The sequence below is a fragment of the Sinohyriopsis cumingii genome, chromosome 8 (genome assembly GCF_028554795.1).
Source record: "Sinohyriopsis cumingii isolate HCF-2022 chromosome 8, ASM2855479v2, whole genome shotgun sequence".
Classification (NCBI taxonomy): Eukaryota; Metazoa; Mollusca; class Bivalvia; order Unionida; family Unionidae; genus Sinohyriopsis; species Sinohyriopsis cumingii.
Genome location: NC_142968.1, coordinates 35,274,429 through 35,296,043, shown reverse-complemented (window position 1 = coordinate 35,296,043; position 21,615 = coordinate 35,274,429). Strand labels below are relative to the sequence as shown.

The 21,615-nt window shown below is 34.6% G+C and overlaps 1 protein-coding gene across 2 annotated transcripts in view; it reads left to right on the top strand.

Moving 5' to 3' along the window:
• The window catches only part of LOC149793285 (uncharacterized), a 124,153-nt gene that overhangs the window by 50,401 nt on the left and 52,137 nt on the right, over positions 1–21,615 (top strand). The window lies entirely within an intron of this gene.

Sequence of the window (21,615 nt, the reverse complement as noted above, 5' to 3'; positions counted from 1 at the left end):
ATTTAATTGTTTGAGTTTTAAAATCTTTTTAGTTTTTAATTTAATTTAGTTTTGTTTACTGAGGAACTTGATACTTTTCCAGAAAATAGTTTGACCTTGACTGTTCATTTTGTAAACACATAAGGCTGACCTGGTTCCTGACTTAATTCAAAATTAGTAACAGTCATGTGAACAAGTTCTTTTCTTATTTACTTTTATTGTGGGAATAATAAAACTGAGATCGAGCCTGTGTTGGTTATGTCACCCTCGACTTGTAAATAGTTTTTTGCAATTCAGGCATTTCAGAAATTGTGCATAGTTTAATAATGATGCTTAGAGAGAGAGAGAGAGATCTGTCTGGGCCTAAAACACTTGATGTCAAGTCATTTCCTTCTGTTGTAGCCAGTTTTTGAGTTATATGTTAATTTTTCTTCAGATTATATGAATTCTAAAAGATTAATTCGTTTCTCTGGAAATATTTTGAGTGCTCATACAGAATTTTTGAACAAAGACATTTCTTAAAATTTTTATTTGGATTTGCAACACCAGATTATTGTTTGTAAATAACACAGAACTGTAGACATTCCATCACCATCAAGGATACAGTATACGTCATCACCTTGGATTTGATTCTAAAAATAAGTTCTTATGTTTTAAATTTTTTACAGTATTTTTCCAAGGAAATAAATTATTTTTTAAATTTTTCAAAACTTGTTATTTTCACTCTTTCTTGTGTTCCTGTTTATTCGAGCCTAAACACATAACATAAAATTGGGTGCTCGTCCTCGGATAATTCTGAATTCTGTCTAGAATATTTGAGAAAATGTTGGTTTTTGAAATTTGAATTCCCCATGTTTTTGAAATCTTAGTGAAATCATCAAGTTTTTTCTAAAATGTCATAAAAAGTGGAAATCTCACTTTCAAATCCTACCCAGGAACAATTAGATCTTTTCAAAAAAGATTAATTGATTTAACTTGCCAGAAAGTACAATCTTTCTGAGGTAAAGGCTTCCTTAACGAAACAAGAAATAAATATTTTGGTTCAGTATTTGGTAGAAAAGAATGTTTTGAATAAAAGTGCTTTAGTTTGGATCAGTAAGTCTGTATCAATCTCTGACATAAAAATGAAGGAATTAAAAGTAAAATACAAGATGGAATTGGAGTTGAGGAAGCTGGAACTTCAGAAAGAAGAAAGAGGAAAACAAGTGCATTTACAAGCACAAGAAAAAGAGAAAGAAAGACAAATGCAGTTACAGGAAAAACATGCAAACACAGCTAAATAAGGAAGAAAAAGAGAATAAGACGAATGTAGTTACAGAAAGAACAAATACAGCTACAGAAAGAGCAAATGCATTTACAGTTGGAGAAGCAAGAGAGGGAATATCAGTGTAGAATGAAAGAAATGGAACTGGCAGGTGAAAAGCACATTCATACTTCAAATCCAAATTTAAGTTTTGATCTTGCAAAGAATATTAGGGTAGTGCCCAATTTCAGAGAAAAAGAAGTAGACAAATATTTTATTCATTTTGAAAAAGTTGCTGAAAATTTGAAATGGCCTAGGGAGCATTGGACTCAATTATTACAATGTGTACTCACTGGTAAGGCTAGTGATATTTACAATTCGTTGTCATTTCACCATTATGGTAACAATGACGTGGTTAAGGAATGCATCCTAAGGAGTTATGAGTTAGACACTGAAGCCTATCTGCAAAAATTCAGAAACTATAGAAAGGAAGCTGGACAAATTCATGTTGAATTTGCTTGAGAAAAGGACCAGTTATTTGATAGATGGTGCTTAGCCAAGTAAATTGAATGAGATTATGAAAGTCTCAAACAACTTATATTACTTGAAGATTTCAAAAACTGTGTCCATCGTGACATTTAGTCTTATCTTGACGAGCATCAGATTGAAACCTTGGAAAATGCTGCTCGTGCTGCTGATGAGTATTCTTGAACTCATAAAGTTCCTTTTGTAAATAAGACTTTTACTCAACAGTCTTCTGGCTGAAAAGTATTTCAGCCTAATACAAGCACTTCTAAAACTCAAACTGGCACAACTTTTAAAAATCAAGCTTCTGATAAGCTTGATTCAAGATCCTTGGCTCTTCCTACATGTACCTATTGCAAGAAAAAAGGACATGTTATTTCTGATTGCGACATATTGAAAATAAGCATATGAATCAAGACAGACCTATTCCAAATGCTCTTTTTTTCCAAAAGGTCAAGGCCACTTACTGAAAGCAATACATTTGTTGGGTCTAACAAACCCCCATCTGATTTTATTATGGAAAATTATGAACCAGTCATATAGAAGGATTCTATATCACTCTTGGATGATTCAGCCAATCCTATCCCTATTAAAATTTTAACGGACACATGAGCTTTTCAGTCTTTTATTGTCAGGTACTTTGCCATTTTTTGAGAAGTCTTCTTCTAATGAGAGTGTTCTTATTCAGGGATTAGTGTGTGGCTTTGTTAATGTTTCTCTCCATTGTGTAAATTTTTCATTAGACTTAGTCTCAGGACCTGTGACAGTCGGCACAGTGTCTGTTTTACCCGTTGAGGGCATTCATTTATTACTAGGCAACAACCTAGATGGAAACAAGGTTGTGGTTAATCCACTTGTAACTGACAATCTTTGCTTGGATCAGAAAGTTGATTCTATTGAAGAAGAACTCCCTGATTTATTTCCAGCTTATGCAGTTACCAGTTCTATAGCAAAGAAAGCTCATGAGAATGATGTTGATAAGGAAAGTATTCCTTTAGCTGATACATGTTTTGGTCAGGCTTTTGATGAGGTCATTTTTTCACTCCTTGTTTGGATCAGTCAGAGGGTATTGATCACAGTGATCCTTGTTTAACGGCTCATTCTCTTTATTCTAATCAGGGTGACAAGCGACAATCAATTGTCATCAAACAGGAAAAAAGATCCTGAGATGTCCTGTTTGTTTCAAAGGGCCATTACTGAAACTGCAGCTACTGAAGTTCCTGTCTGTTATTTTATTAAAAATGAAATTGTTATGAGAAAATGGAGACCTCCCGAGGTACCTGCTGGTGATGAGTGGTCAGTGAACTATCAGATTGTAGTTCCAAAACCTTACAGACAGGAAATGCTTAGTCTGGCCCATGAAACTCTTTTGGCTGGTCATTTAGGAATTAAAAAAACTTACCACAAGATCTTGACTCGCTTTATTGGCCAAAAATCAAATATTGTAGATCTTGTCATGCTTGTCAAATGGTAGGAAAACGCAATCAGAAGATACATAAGGCTCATCTACAACCTATTCCTGCCACTGACGAACCATTCAGTAGAATTATGGTAATTGTGTTGGTCCCTAACCTAAGACCAAGTCAGGTAACCAATACCTATTGACTGTGCGTCCACAAGGTTTCCAGAAGCAATTCCTTTGATGAATATTAAAGCTTTGATAAAGTCTTTTTACTCAGTTTGGCCTTCCCAAATCTGTCCAATCAGGTCAAGGGTCAAATTTTAGGACTGGAGCTTTCCAGCCTATTATGCTTGAATTTGGCATTCAGCAATTGACCTATCGCCAGTTGTCAATCATTCTGCTCGATTAACCAATCAGCAAGCGCTATTATCCACACCTCCAGGCACTTTTTACGTCCGCCATTTTCCTCCGACAAGCTGCTTCTGTCGATATCGACTCGGCTGTTGTATATATTTACAAATTTCGCAACAGTTCGGAGAAGTCGCCCCACTTCGCCAGCAGAAGTTGCCCCAAGGATCATATATAGTAATTCTGAGATGTCGCCACATGGTTAAGGCTTTATTTATTGTTGTTTTTCTTTAACTTAATAACTTATTAAATTTATAAAATGTGCAATTTTTCAACTTTTCCATGTGATCAACTCCGCTTCTGTACTTAATGTAAAATAAGTGTTATCTGTCCCTTTTGCTCTGCTCTTCAAATCATTAGATGCATTTTAATAATATTTGTAGAGATAGTGTTCTCAATATTTTTTATTACATTTATATCTAAAAATGAAACGTGTACTAGATGCAATATAAGTAAATTTAATCGTCGGGTGAAAATGATTTAGGCGATCAGTAATTTTTTTCAGTTCTTCATTTGAATTCTTCCACATCATAAATATGTCATCTAAAAATCTGAACCAAAGAGATGGATTAAACTTTTCGTTTTGAATAGAATCCTTTTCTAATTCACCCATGAAAGGGAAGAGTATATAGGAGCCATATTAATACCCATTATCTGTATGTAATTTGTATTATTAAATTGATAAAAAATTATTTTCCAAGATAAGTTTTTATTATTTTACAAATATCTTCACTAGATAGTGGGCTATTATTAGGATTGTTATCAAGAAAATATTTGCACGCTTCAATACCATCTGCATGCGGAATGTTGTTATATAGTGGTGTTACATCTAATGATACCAGGATTGAAATTATCAGATAGATGTGGAATAGACTTTTTAATGAAAGTAGTTGTATCTTTAATGTATGAAGGAAGTGATTTCATTAAAGGTTGTAAAACACTATCAGTAAATTTGGATAGGTTTTCAGTATATGAATTACAATCTGATATAATGGGTTGTCCTGGAAAATTTAAAGGTAAATTATGGTCAGGATTTGTATGAGTTTTGGGTAATATGTAGAATTGAGGTGTACGTATGTTAAGAGGGAAAGTATCAAATTCCTCATATATGGAATTATTATTTTTGAGGTGTATGTATGTTAAGAGGGAAAGTATCAAATTCCTCACATATGGAATTATTATTTTTAGCGATCTCATTAATGCATGTTGAATTTTTTTTTAAAATTTCTAATTGACGTTCAACTTCTTTAACACAATCATCTTGATTCACAATAATAATAGTGTTTGACTTATCATCCTTTTTAATCACAATACTGTCGTCATTCATTAGATTATATACAGACTTAATTTCGTCCTTGTAAATATTACTGTGATATTGCTTTAATTTAGTTAATATCTCTTTTGTGATCGCGTATATATAAAATATAAATATGAATCATGTAAAAGATGACTTAATTCTGTTATAAAAAGGTTATTTGGGTGACAAGTTTTGGGATGAGTTCTCCAACCAATTGGGGCGACTTCTCCAACCACTCTGGGGCGACTTCTCCAGATACGTGGGGGCGAGTTTTCCATGGGCGAGTTCTCTGCATACCGATGTAACTTACAGAAGTGCAAGCAATGGATAAATGCTCTCGCTTTCTGTCTCTGTCTTAATGTTGTTTCATATGGCAAATATTGCTCACCAATATCGTTTGGTATATCTTTTAATGTTATCACGCCCACAAGTTTCACAGAATGTTTGTCGGAGGTTTAGAGGTTGTCAAGTCACGTGTTCGGTAGGCGGAGCAATCTACCTTCTGGCATAAAGTCATTTCAAGTGAAAAGTGAAATTATGGTTAGACAGAACTACAATGGAGAGAAATGTTGAGTTTGGTAATAATGGAGTTCTGTCTGTCTTCAGATCAGGTTTTACGGCCTTTACAAAGTAAAGAAGAAGATGAATAAGTGAAATTATAATATTAGTACTCCTAGGAACTAAATAAATTAACGGAGTATCAGTTTATTGAAAGAGATAGCCAGGTTAAACATGCAGATAATCTAGTTGTACTTGTCCAACTCAGTGAAGATTTAAGTGAAGGATTCTACTGATATTGGAGTGACAAATCTTGGGAATTCAGAAATTATAAAAGATCTGGACCAGAAGTACTTTCACGTTTGCAAGAACAAGAAATTAACTTAAACAGTTATTATTTTAATATGAGCACATATTTCCAGATGTTTCTACAAGAACGAACAAAATTTTCCATGACTTTGAAATTGTAAATTCCAAATATGTGAAACAACACCCATACAAGATGAACCCTCTCAATCAGGAATACTTGAAAAAAGAAATTCAGTATTGGCTGGAGAATGATTTTATAGAGCTCAGTAAAAGTGACTGGAGTTCACCATGCATACTTGTTCCAAAACCAGATAAAAATTTCCGTATGTGTACTGATTATAGGAAGGTGAATAGTGTGACAAAAACAGATTCATTCTCATTACCATGAATCGATAACTGTATTGATAAGATTGGGAATGCCGAGTATGTCACCAAATTTGACCTTCTTAAAGGATTTTGGCAAATTCCGCTAATGGAAAGAACAAATGAAATTGCGGCATTCGTGACTCCAGATGGACTATGACAATATAAAGTAATTCCATTTGGGATGAAAGGGTCGACAAGTACATTTCAACATCTCATGTATATGATTACCTCAGGTCTAGACAATTGTGATGTTTACATCGATGATGTCATCATCTACAACAACACCTGGAAAGAACATTTAGCAACAATTTGGAAATTCTTTGACAGATTCACCGATGCAAGTTTGACAATTAATTTGTCCAAATGTGAGTTCTGCCATTCTAGTGTAACTTTTTCTAGGACATATCGTGGGACATGGACAGGTTAAACCAATAAATGCTAAGGTCAGGGTTATCTCTGAATTCCCTGTGCCTGTAAATAAAAAGCAACTGATGCGATTTTTAGGTATGGCCAGATGCTATCAAAAATTTTGTTCCAATTTTTCAATAATTGCCATACCCATGACAAATTTATTGAGTAAGAAAAACAAGTTCATTTGGACTGAAAATTGTCCGGAGGCTTTTGACAAGTTAAATGCCATACTTAAAAGTGTGCCAGTTATTACAGCACCAAATTTTAGCCAATCATTTAAATTTTCTGTTGATGCAAGTGATGTTGGGGTTGGAGCAGTTTTGATTCAAGAAGATGAAAACAGGGTTAACACGCTACAGAGAAACCAGGAAAAGTCAGGAGAAATGATAATTTTTTTCCCCACCATGAAAAGACCTTGAATTTTGAAAATATTGACAAAAGTCAGGAAAACCCCAGGAATTGTCCTCCACAACTTAACACCTGAAACAATTACGTAATAGAGTCATAACTGAACTAATCACGAGTTAAATTTATCGAGTTCTAACCATATTATTAGGAGGTTGCAGTATGGATCATTTGGGTGCTTGACATAAACATATTTGTTGAGACAATCCAAACGCTCAGTGGATTAGATTCATCTAGTAGACTTTTTGGTTCACAGACAGCTCGATATCCGTACTTTTTTTATGGAAAGTATGAAAACCAGTCTAGCAGCACAGGAGGCCATCATGGTGGCATTAAAGCATAGCCGCTTAGTGGATTGGCTAGTAAAATTAAACATTGTTAAATTGAGTTACCTGCGTGTTATCTATATGAAAATTATTTATTTTCTCAGAAATGGTGATAGTATTAAAATCTTTATGTCTTCAATCTGCTGAAAGAAGATGAAACTAATACGTTAATAAAATTTGAGCTGGTACTAGCGATTTCTATAGCATGTTGCACGAGCACACACAATCTCACATCATTTTCAAATATTGTAGAAAAAAATTTAAAGTCATATACTGGTTGTAATAAGACAAAAACAAAAAAGCACAACATTATATTTATTCTGAGATCATTTTCGGAGTTTTGTTGTATCACATGACTACCACATTGACATGTGCTCTCTGATGTAGGTAGCATACGAAGCAGGGAACCAGACTATGGTTGATGAATCAGACTGGCTTAGTTTCTTGTAGTTGTTCTCAAAATAAATATGTTGAGAATTATACGTTCTTTCTGGTTTTTACGAAAGGTATTAGATTTTCATTTAATATAATTGAAATCTTGTACAACAACATTAAAAAGGATTATGTTGTTGATATCACGTGACTATTGGACTTCTGATGTCGTTGTTTGAGATTTGTGAAGTAATGTGACTATTAACGCAAATGGGGAGTACCGGGTCAGGTTTCATCTATGCTGAGTTTCATCTAGTCTGTCAGCGGAATAAAGACATAACATTTATAATACTTGCCATTTTTGAGAAAATAAATAATTTTCCTATTGATTTCATGCAGGTATAAGTCGATATAACCTAGCTTAAATTTGCTAGGCCTGCTGGTAAGCTATCTTACGGTGGCAGCAGATTCCAATTATTTTATATTAATTGCTCTGAACCCACACTCCATCCAGAATGTCCAAATGTGAAAAATGGGGTTGGAATATTCTGCGGAAACCCGGATTAGAAATATTATGAATCTCTGAGCTGAACTTTGGTGTGAAACTATTACACAGGTACATGTAGCTTGAAGCATTGGTTTCAGATCTTAAATAGATCGCAGGAGAAATGGGAAATGTTTGTATCTTTTATTATATATTAAGAAACAATAAGAGCTCATGTATCAATACAGGTTTGGGAACTGGTTTATTGAACTACAAGAAGACAAGTTGATTTTAGAGAAAATTCAGTCCTTGTTTATACAAGAATATACAATTTTGAAGGCCTTTTGTCAAAATTTAAATCAGCCCGTTTGTAAATGTTTTTAACCCTTTACCTCATAGGACATAGTGACAAAGTGCAGCACACTATCAATAGAACACCTGTTGCCTAGTCAACAGCATACGCATAAGCCTGCCTGTGAACTGTTAATGCAATGTAGTGTGTTACATTTAACAGCAATTTTAACCATTTTACATTTTTGGTACACATCTATTATATGTGGAAAAATATATGAGTAAAGTCTGATTGTTATAGCAGTGTAATTATTTTTCACAGAATAATTTTTTCATGTGCTTTAAAATCTTGAGAGAACTCGTTCACCGTCATGTCAGTGAGGCCGCATGACCAACCATAGCTGCCATTTTCCATGCTCGAAATTTACAAGGTTTTCACCTGCGTCTACATCACTAAGTCATCATAATTTGATAATTTTTAAAAACTAATTGCTGCCTACATCAATATCAGAGCCGTTAACTAAGTTATTGAATCTTTCATAGTTGTGATTCTAATCTTGAAAACTTCGTATGTACTGAATGAAATCTGTGACCGCCATTTTGGTGCATGGAGATTACGACCCAGTTACTTTAAATAGCAGATATCAACCAGTGTATAAACAGTGACCATGTGATCTGATGTAATTCGCAGAAATGAATGTAGTATCTAATAGGTGGGTTTTCCCCGAAGGTGGTACTGCGAAAACGGGTTCAAAATGGCTGATGTTTACAGCAGGCGTCAAAAGACGCTTCCATGCAAATGGAGTAGAAGGTGTCCAATGGCGCTGGCATGTGAATGGAGTAGAGGCGTACAAAGACACTTGCATGATGTAAAGGGTTAAATGATGGAATTTTTAACCAAATCATCTTAAGGAGTTAGGGTTGGTTGAAAAATCGTGTTTGAGATTCTATTGGCACACATAATTTCATGGTTAAACTGTTTTTGTAACAAGATAAGATTCTAAAACTTTGCCTTTATTGGGTTTTTTCATACTGTAATAGGAAATGTTTACTTTGTATAACATGCACACATATTGCTCTAGAATTCATTGGGGAAAAAGCCTGGAAATTTATATTTAGAAAAGCGTGGGAACCATGTGAAAATGGTATTGATCATTCTTTGTGTTATTTTTCTAAAAAATTAAATAAGCATCAAAAAATCATTCAGCAATCGAGAAGGAATGTTTGGCTTTAATATTGGCATTACAACATTTTGTAGTTTACCTTAGTTCAGCTCCTTCATTTATTGTGTTCAGTGACACTACACCCTTACTTTCATCGGCAAGATGAAAAATAAAAATCAAAGACTACTAATTTAGAGTTATTGTCACAGGAATATAAGGCACATCAAGGAATATACAGGCACATCAAGGGAAAAGATGGATGCCTTAAAAATGTCTTATTTCCAATTTTGTGTCTTCACTTTTAAATTTGGAAGGCATTATAGTGTTATTTTCAAAACAGAAGAAATAGTGCAAGGTAAATCTTGTCTAGAGCAAGTCCAGGTGCAGTGGTGATGACTAACATCCAGATACCTCATACTGTTCTACCTGTAGACGGATGACATACTAATGTCATGACGGTCACTCGTTTCTGTCAGTGAAAAATGAAAACTACTAAGTGATCTTCCTTGAAATTTTTAATAGCATCAGGCATCATAAAATGTTTTTAAAAAATTCATATTATGATCATAAAGGTGGAAAAAAAATAATATCACTGACAAATATAAAAGAAGTGCATAAGATTTACAAAGTTGCTGGAATTATAATTTCTTAATTTCTTTAGTTATAACATGGCTTAATGTTGAACTCATTTGTCTTTGAATTAAAATAAATGATATCCATCATTTCTTTGCAGTCCCCATATATTTTGATTGCCACATTCAAATTAAAGACTTTCAGGGAAAGTCCTTCTATACCATTGTATGGTAATTCAGTACTCTCTGCATCAACCAGTGTTCCATAACAGACTCTTTGTTATGTTTATCACGATGAGCTTTCATTCTCAGGAAAAAATTTAACATAAAATATTTTTATGGATATACCCACAAAGATACAAAACATGATGAATCATGATAAATTGAATTACAAGTGACAAATTCTTCAATTCAAGAGTCAAGACAGTGATGTGTTTTCAGCTGATAATGACAGAATGGAATAATAGACATTCCTTTTCGTTTACAATAATATATCAGTGTTTTTTTTTATTGTTTGTACATTGAATCAATGTAAATTTGCTTAAATTTTGTGCATTTTTTTTCTTCACCAGTCCATGTTTAAAGGACATTGACTCTTTGACATACTATATATTTAAAAAAAGAGTAACTCATATACAATGCAACTTTTGTTCCTTGTCACATTTTGCAGAATAAAAATGACAGTTGCTTCTGCAACTACTGCTATAAACAGAAAAATATTGGATTGTAATAGTACCTGAGGAATTGGACCACCTCAATCCCCGTCTCACCAGTTTGTAACAAAGACAATCTGAACCATAATTTAGCAATATTATGATCCCGCAAATTCCACTGAAGTGTTCCATTCAGTTTTGGGTGCGGTCCTTTGTTTCCTAAGCTCTTTCCCTGAGGTAATCACTCTATGTAAATCAAAGATTTGCTCAACTTCCCCTCTGATATTTTAACATCAGTTACTGCTTCAGGTATTCATATGTAGCACTTTTAGTTTTAAAAAGCAATAGACTCTCAAAACACTTTGTACCAGCTGAGACTACAAATGTTTTGCACACCAGTAAAGCACAAAGTGCTGGGTTACTGAGCCTGGATCTGAATTCAGTTTTATTTTTGTTAACAATACTGAACAGTCTCTCACAGTCAGCATTAGAATGGTAAAGAGCCAGTACTCCTTTGCATTTATAAAATTCATGTCCACATTTGAGTTCTGTTGTAAAATGGAAGTTACCTTAGTACTGGAAATTAGTAAAAAAAACTAATTCAAGGTTTCTTTCTTTTACCACCATGACCAAAATTAAAATCCTTCCAAACAGCCTGCATTGGGTGTGAAGCTGCCCTAAAATGGAACACTGTATTATGTAATTCATGTATTCATCTTTGAATTGGTTTTGCATCTTTTTTTAATCCATCTGTGAAATTATTTGAAAAACATTTTTGCTCTAACACACGCATTGACTATAATAAATCCGACAACTTTTAGTGCCAAATACCTCCAGACTGGTTCAGTACCAGATATGAATTAGAACAAAGAATCTGCAAGCAAAGATTAAAAATTAGAAAACCAGTCTGTTCTCCTAAGGCCATACAGCTGCTATAAAAAGAAACCAAGGTCAAAAGTTTGAAAGTAGAAACCAGCATGTTTCTTGGATACAAGGCAGCTGCTATAAATGAACATAAAACTGTTAGGAAAGTGCATGCAATCTAAGAACAAGCACACTCATATGTCATAGTTACATAGAAGCCGTCTTTTCTAGAATACGGTCTGTGGGATTAATGGGATGTTAATAAAAATTGAGAAAACAAATTATAAATTCTTTTGGGAGGGGGACATACCCCAAAATGCATAGTCCGAATATGTTTACACGTAATGCATAACTTTTTTTTTGAGGATAGAGTTCAGACATACTTGATTTTTTTATGATTGGTTTTTTACAGATGTATATGAAAAGTTGAGTTTAGTATCTGGTTTGCCCCGAGGAAATGTTATTGCATTTTAGGTTTGGTGAAATTGGAATAGAGTTTGTACCAAAACATTACTTTGGGGTTAGTGTGAATTTATTCAAAGACATTCTGGATTATATTATTGTGATATAGCAAGACCATTGGTACATCAGCAAATTCAAGACTATTGGCATATCAGTAAATTCAAGACTATTGGTATATCAGAGCATTCAATATTATTGGCATTTATTTGGAAGAATATGTACTTTTGGCACTAAATGAAAATGGTGCAAATATCATGTGAAACTGACCAACAAAGGCAGCAATCCCACAGAACCAGTAACCTGAAATTGCTACTTGTCCTGTCCATAACCAACTGTTCCAGCATTTTGTCATACAAGAAGACAAAATGTCATGATGTCACAATCATAGCATGTAGGCTTAAATATCAGCTCAGAGTAAGGTTATTTATACAATGAAACAATCAACGTAAAGATATTTATTAAATTTTATTAAATTGAGCATAACACTATTTACTGACCAGGACAGCGATGCTTGCTGTCAAGTTGATCCAGACCCAAACATAACAGAAGTAGGAATGAGATACTGTCACTGCTATTGATGGTCAGTCTGAATACAAATTCAGGATCCTCATCCATTGATTTGCCATCGATGATAATATCAGAACTACACCCAGCTTCCAGAGATGAGGCTATGGTATCTATAGATGCCCATGAAATACGGTTTGTTGGATGATGAGTATCAGCAGTGTATTGCTAGAATTGGATCACATGCAGTTAGCACCATTGTCATGGTCTTGGCATGAATCCTGTGTTTATATTCCAAGTGCATTCTGTAACCAAGCTATTTTTAAACATCATTTTTGTTTAATAGAAACATATTTCTGTAGTTCATTGATCCTTGGCTGTGTTGGCTTTTGAGCCTCTGGTGGCTTCCAGGACTCAATGTAAGAAGAATGGAATAATTTATATGGAAGAATGGGTGTGATGTGACTTTGATTTTTAACGTAGCTTTTAACACTGTTTCAGTCATATCGCTACGATGTCTGCAATGTGCCAATTTATAGTGATGTCTAGCACTGGGGAATCATGCTGCAGACATGTAGCATGATGTCCTACCCAGTCACATTATCCTGACACCAGGCCGACCAGTCCTAACACTAACCTTTTAATGCTGAACGCCAAGCGAGGCAGCTGTTAGTACCATTTTTGTAAGTCTCTGGTATGACTCGGCTGGGGATCGAACCCACGACATCCCGCATCCGAGGCGGACGCTCTAACTACTAGGCCACAGGAGCGGAAGAATGGGAACCAGTCTAGAAGAATACAGGTACAGATAGAATAGAGTACATATAGTTTGGCTGGCTATAATTGGATGATAGTGAAAAGTAAAATTTTATTTAAACAAATCTTTGTAGAGCTTATCTTCTTTGAAATGGAACCAATAGAGACAGTACAATTGATGCAATTTCAGTCCGTTCAAAGACACCCAGGGGTGGTGGGTGGTGGGGAAGTGCTAGGGTTTGGCAAAGGCATTCATTTAAATTCAACATTAGAGAAATATTTCACAAGTTATAGAACCTTTTATATGTGTTATACACAAACTGGCCATACTTTAAAAAGGTCCTAAATTTTAGTTTTACCATCCATTTTGAAAGAGATATGCCAACTGCCAAATGATTGGTACTTTACAACTTTATACAGAAGAAAGCAATGAAATTACTCAGTTGATGTTTTGAAATCTTTGAAATAAAGTCTCTACCATCTTTTTCAAAAATTAAAAATTAAAAAGAAAAATAGATCTCTGAACCTGTCTCAATTGAAGTTATATGCAAGCGGGTAGTTGCCAAATTTGATATGCGAGAAAAATAAAGTCCCTAAGAAAAACGGAAATGAGATTAAGATGCTTGCATGTAATTTCATAATTCGTCAACCAGTTTTTGATAACTGACAAAACTGCATCAAAATCTGCAGTCTGACAGGCGCTGCAGTAAATAATAATGATCTGCAAAGTTGTTGTCTCAATGATTATGTGCAGAAAGTCACCTTTTGACATATAATGTATTGTAAGCAAACACTGCGCAGCAATAATATTTTATAATAATACAGTATAATCAGCAGCCAAACTGCAGTGCAGTAAATGGGCAGAATGCAAAATAATCCTCGATTTAACTCACCAACATGATAACTCCATGATTTTAAATTATCTCTGGAATTCCATGATCAGTTGCTGTACATGTATTGGTACTGCTTGGAATGAAATTTCCTCAATTAACGAGATAAATTTTGACAGTCCAGTTTTGAAAATGGAGCTCTTTGAAACCAAGGCTGCTATTTGTTTTTGGGACTTAGGTATGTTATGTATATTTGATTTAATTATATCTGATTTAATATATATTTATTTCAATTTAATTGTTTGTCAGTTTTAAATGTTTTTATTTTTCATTACATGATATTGTAATGTAAATTTATTCACTAGAGGTGATGCTTTTTTTAAATATAGTTTGACCTTGACTGTTAGTTTATAAACACCAGGTGTTGATTTAAATCCTGACCTTGTTTCAGAATTTGTAGCAACCTTCGTAAACAGGTTCTATTTTATTTTAAAATGAATGGTTGTTTCTAAGGTCGTGATGGGACCTTGTCTTTAACCCTTTACCTCATGCAAGCGTCTTTGGATGCCTCTAATCCATTCGCATGGAAGCGCGTTTTGATGCCTGCTGTAAACATCAGCTATTTTGAGCCGGTTTTTGTAGCACCACCTTCAGTGAAAACCCCCTATTAGATACTACATTCATTTCTGCGAATGACAATTACGTCAGATCACGTGGTCACTCTTTATGCACTGGGTGATATCTGCTATTTGAAGTAACTGGGTCGTAATCTCCACTCTCCAAAATGGCGGTTGCGGATTTTATTCAGTACTTACGAAGTTTTCACGATTAGAATCACAACTATGAAAGATTCAGTAACATAGTTAAAGGCTCTGATATTGATGTACGCAGCAATTAGTTTTTATAAATTATCAAATTCAGATGACTTAGTGATGTAGATGCAGATGAAAACCTTGTAAATTTCGAGTATGGGAAATGGCATCTACGGTTGGTCACGCGGCCTCACTGTCATGACGGTGAACGAGTTCTCTCAAGATTTTAAAGCATATAAAAAATTCTTCCGTGAAAAATAATTACACAGCTATAACAATTGCTTAATAGTTCACAGGCAGGCCTATGTGTATGGAGTCAAATAGGTATTCTATTTATAGCGCGCTGCACTTTGTAACTATGCTCTATGAGGTAAAGAGTTCAGATAAAAACAATTTTTTATACTTTTTTATTTTTTAGAGTAAAAATGATTGGTTTTCGTCAGGGTCACACTGGGTAAACATGGTCACATGGCCCTGTGTTTCGCAATTCTGGTTTTTCCATTACTGCACATTTGTTAGTTTTAATAGAGATGCATAGATTTTATTGTAGCCAGATTTTGAGTTATAATTTTCTTCAGATCAGTTGGATTTCAAAAGGATTAATTCTTAATTTTTTCTCTGGAAATATTTTGAGGAGTGCTCACACAGAGATTTTGGAAAGACATTGCTTACAAATTTAATTTGGATTTCCCACACCGGAGTGTCATTATTTGTATTTCTACAAGGAACTTTAGATAAGCACAGTACTAACTATATCATACGTCATCGTCATCCATCTTGGAATTTCCATCAGGATTCAAACTTGAAATTATTAGAACATTTATTACTAGGACTTTTTCAATTTAATTCTTGGATTATTTTTTGGATTTGATTCTTGAAACCATAAGTTCTTCTCCTCTTTTCATTTTAACAGAATTTTTCCAGGGAAATAAATTATGTTAAATTTTAAAAAGCTTGTTGTTTTCACTCTTTCTGTGTTGCTGTTTGTTTGTCAGGTATGTTATATATAGATTTCAATTTGTAAACCAGTATCAGGATCGAAAACAAGGGAAGTAACCATTGACGTCTCGATGCCAAATTATGCCTCTGTCACGGAAAACCCCATTTCATCTTGCTTGATTTTATTATTTGATTTCTTTTTGTTTATGAACCTTAATTAGTTATAGAATGCTGGCAGAATGGGATGGGTCTCTCTCTCTCCCAGAAAACAATAATTATATTCATTTAAGCTTTTATTTAGTATTTTAAGCTTTTATTTAGTATGAAAAGAAATGCCAATGATTTGTTTCTTCTGCCAGCAGATAATAATAATAATAATAATAATACTATTTCATACTAGTCATAACAACACTTACTATATTAACAACAGGGGCACATATAATATACATGATGATAAGCAAAAGTTTCAGAGCAATATAATTTTATCAGTAATTTTCCCCCCTTTGTGTTAAAAAAATTCACATTATTTGAGTATTGATATTGTATGGAAATGTATAATAACAGGAAATCATATTCATTTACTTATTTTGCGTCTGATTAGTTCTCCAGAATTGGTGACTGCTATGATGGACTGATGTCAGAAATTGAAATTATAATGTTGTTGTTGAATTTATGTTTATTAGAAGGCCCAATGTACATAGAATTTCATATAGAAACAGAAAGTCAGTGAGTGAATTCGTTTTCACATATTTGCGACTTGAAAAAAATGGGTTCTAGGGTGGCTTTGTTGTTGTTGTTGTTGTTGTAGGGTTTAACGCCATTTTTCAGCACACGAAAGGCTATACATGGCGGCCAGTATTAATGGTGGAGAAAGAACCCGGGAAAAACCCCCAGAAAGACCCACCGACCCATGAGAAGCTACTGGCAAGCTTTCTCACATACCCACATTAGCCGAATCCTAGACTCGAACCCACGCAGACAGAGGTGAGATGGCAGTGATCCATAACGGAGAGCGCTTTAGACCACTCGGCCACTCGGGGCCCCCTCTAGGGTGGCATGTGTGTTACAGTGTGACATAAAGTACCTTGAACTTACAAAGCTGCTGAAGACCACAGTTTAAGACCTTTGCTATAAATTCAAAGAAAGAAAGATTTAAAAGCAAAATTGTCAAAATCTGTGTTGATCATTTCAGATGATCATAGTCAAAACATTGTCACACTGTAACACACAGGACATCAGTGTTAAAGGAGACTAGAAATCAAACTTTTCCTTTTACATATGTAATTCTCTACAGATTGTAATTCGACTGCAATGTTTATAAATTAAATATTGTAAGCGGGTAGTGGTTATATTGCCTGGAAGATACAACTATTCCGTAAATTGCCGAGTTTTGATGAGACGACAGATCACGTGGTACCATGACGCAATACTAGCCAGTCCTCGAATACAAACATAAACATTGGCGAGCGAGGCAGACAGGAGGAGACCACATTTGGTTTGCATATTCAAAAGTTGAATCTGCAGTCTGATATAATAGTTTATGTACTGTAATAATTTTTTTAGGCACAGACCCCGGGCTGGTGACTTAAATAAACTCAAGCCCTGACTGAAATTCCACAAGCCCGGGCAGTTCATACCTGGCAACTCTCTAGCCAGGAGAAAAACCTCCCGATTTGGGGGATATTTTCTCATCTACCTCCCGATCTCGTAATATCTCTCAATTTTTCGCAGCGAAGTCCCTATTATTACATTATGTCTGTCAATTTTCATTTGTCAGAAGAAAAAACCCCAACCCCAAACCATTTATAAATAGATATAACATATGCAATCCACAGTCTAAACTGCCACACTGCAGACATTGTAGCGATATGATTGAAAAATTGTTAAAGCTACGTTAAAAATTAAATCACCCACACACACGTCTAAATCCGGCACTGGACGAAATAATTAATATCACACAACAGTTTTTTTCTTCTTATTTTTTCTTCTTCAGTAAATAGAACGTGAAGATTAAACATTATTCAAGTAAATTTTAGATGTTTTTAAACAACTACAACAGTACTATAGTAACAAAAAATTAAAAGAATAAAATTGTCACCAATTAGCTTAAATGAATGATCACTGTGAAATTTTCTCTGCAAACAAAATCGCATCTCCATTTCTGCCAAAGAATTTCGGCCAGTTTAACACCTGACATTCCTCTGCCCTATATGTAAAGTTTAATTACCATGATTAAATTACTAGGAATAAAACAAAATATACCATGCAGTATATGTGGCTCTAAAGAACTAATTCTGAATAAATATTTTATTCAGCAAACAGTGTTACATGCATTAAGACTTAAACCTAAGGAAATAAGGTGGGGCATAAAACGTGAGAAAAACAGTTGCCACATGTACGGTAACTTGTGACTGCAGATTTGAACTGTTAAAATGAAGTCCACGGCATCGTAAGTAACAACAAAATAGGCATCGTTTATTTGGTAATCAATTGCTGGTGCTTACACATACACACACTGTCGAACATGTCTCTTTTTTTTTTTTTTTTTTTTTAAGTATGTCTGAAAGGCAGTCCTTTTTACAAGATCAATGCAAGGATAAAGATTATGTTCATTAGTCACACCGGCTTTATTGTTTGCGTACTTAGATAAAAACTTTAGCTATTTTGCAATTTAGCCAAAGCTGACAAGAATATGCAAATGGGGCTTGTCCTGGGGGAATAATAAGGCGTATCACAGGGAGAAAAGGCACGTCCCATGGGCGCTCGCACATTGGGATGAGGGGGGGGGTCTGGGTCAATATTCTCCCCCCCCCCCCAGTTTCTATTGTCAGCCAGTTAATGTGAAACTTAGACCTCTTTTCTTTTAATCGCTGCTATTTAAACTGCCCAAGGAACAGTTTTGTATCAGTTCCAATCATTACAGATTACCGTTTATACATACTACATGTATACAATGAATTTTTTAAAAAATTTTATAAGATTACTGAAAATTGTGTTTTCTTGAAACACGACAAGTTTAGAATCTTATTTTTAGCAAAGCTTCCATTTGATTAAAATCAAATCTAAATTTCAACTAGGACAGTCGTGATTTGATTTAGATTGTGCCGTGTTAAGGCATGTATGTCAACATCTTGAAAATACATTTACTCATTTCACCAGCGCGATCAAAGTTTCCTCAAGCAAACAATTTTTTTTCGACAAGCCTGACGGGCACCTCACTTTGAATACAGGATGGGCCGGAACTAAAACCAGAGGGGCCCAGGGTGTCGGGCTATCAGATTTGTTTTTAGCACTGATGGTGTAGATAAAAGATTTGTGAATTGATTCTTGCATTTTGTGGTCACTTACTCAGCCTTCTGCCTATTTTCATAACTCACATGTTTAACACTTTTCCCAGGATTTAAAATGACCAAAGGTATGTCTGGAACAGCGCCAACTTTTAGTCTAGGCCTAGCATTTGCATATCCTTGAGCTGCCATTTTTTCATGATCCCTCTAGTAACATTCATTTGAGAAATATAACGAGCACAGAGTGCTGTATGGTGTTGCTTTGAAATTGACTCGTTTATAATAATGTATTCATTCTTTCATTATGCCTTTATCTTTTGGAAAAGAAAAAGAAAAAACGTTGTCCACAGGCTTTTCTTAATGTTCTATTACACCCGTAAGCAACGCAAAACGGTATTGTCTTTTACTCTGGCAACTCCCACTTGGGCTGCTGGAGTCGCTACTATGACGTCACATCCCGAAAGTAACCGAATAGGTGCGGAAATTTTGCATACGAGGTCACGGACATTCAGCTCCTAGAAGATAGGCCAATATTTAAATATTGGTATTACGGTCGCAGATGATATTTCAGAATAAGGTTTTCTGCTATAGTACTTTTATTATTATTCTATATTTTCATTGGTTTCTGGTCTCCTTTAAGCCTTGATGATAGAGCCTTATTTGGATGAAAAGATGTTACTATTACCCATGTAATTTGTTGTGTGTGTGTGTGTGTGTGTGTGTGAATCATATTTTCAAGCCACATTCAATTTGATGGATGATGTTATGATGTTACATGTACAGGCAGACTAAACAAAGAAGGTGACAGAAAAACATATACTGTTAGCAGCTGTGTAATTTCAAACATATTTTATTTTTTCAAACTCAATGGAAGACTGTACTGGCCATCTGGGCCATATGAAGATGGCCAACAATGTCAGCACGTTCAATCCAGGCATCAACATCTGTGTCAGGGAAATGATATTTCCCATCCTTCTGGCAGAGGTGCCACACTTCAAGGTCATCTTTCTAGACTTGAAGTACCTGCAGTATGCAGCACAAGCTGTTATAAGCTTTGAAAATTAATTACAATTGCTGCATATAAAATATTTTCCTAAGAGCTTTACCATCATTTTAAACTAAAGCATATAAAGTGCCTATATCGATGTATACCAACTAGCCTATTTATTTGATAAACTATCTGTTCAGACATCAGTTTTGAGAACACATGTACAAGTTATCACAACACAGAATTTGATAAAAGTGCAATTAAAATTGTGCAGATGTTTTACCATAGACAATGGGTCAGTCACAGAGATTTTCGTCATTATACAGACTTGTTCAAATAAAGGCAAAGAAAATGATCTGGAACACTGACCATTAGAAACTGACCAGCTCTGAAACATTGAACAAAACTTTTAAGGAAACAGGTTAACCTACCAGCAATAAATAAGTTAGAAAAAATGCTCATTATCAAAATGGTGGAAGCATCAATTTAAATTATGCACCCATAGTCCCAACAGTGTACATAGCTATGAACAATTTTGCTCAGTCTCAGTTTTAAGTCCAGAATGTCAGAGTTACCACTTGTACCAATTATTTTCTTGCAAATGTTTACCTGGTTGAATGGGCCTGAAGCACATCCCATACAGTTTCTGAGACTGCAATGACGCTGGCTGGCACTGGTGGTGTGTTTGTGGCTGTGGCAGGATCTTCTTCATTAGCAAATGCTGTTGTTGAGATTTCTTTTGGCTATGGTAAAAAAAGATGACAACATTTTAATTATGTATTTATGCATGTCAAACCGAATGTACAAAACAGATTTTTAAAGGAAATAGAATTTACAGTGGGTTCTGATAACACTGCATACTTTGTGTAATGTAGCGAAAATTGCTGCATTCATGAAATTTTGCTGTACAAAAATAAGAACCAGTAAATATAATGATAATACTTTTACCCTGTAATAATAATGATATGGACTTAGTACAGTACCTAATCTTTGTAATGCCTAAGTGCATTACAAGTGAAGTAATTATTAAGTCTTTTGACTGAAGAGTTAAGGACTTAAAAGTCGTCTATGGGGCTGGAGGTGTTGGTGGGGTTGATTGCTGGATTGTACCTTCTTACAAGGTGTCCACTTTATTTGATTATCGTTATCTAGAGGGTGATCGCCCTCTGTGTTGTTGCCCAAATAGAGTAAATGTTAATATAAAGTGTGAAACTTACAGATGGAATTTATAGAGATCTGAGCAGATATATATAGAACGGAATGACATGAGCCCCAATACATGAAATACAGCAATTTAATCAATTACATAAATAACTGTAATAATACGTTACATTCGAAAGATACACTTCTCATTTGAAATAAATCATTCACCGAATTTCAAACACAAATATACTTATGTTAATAGCTGATCTGTTTTAAATGATAGAATTGGTGCAGCATGGAATCAAGTGAACAGTCAAAGTTATTGC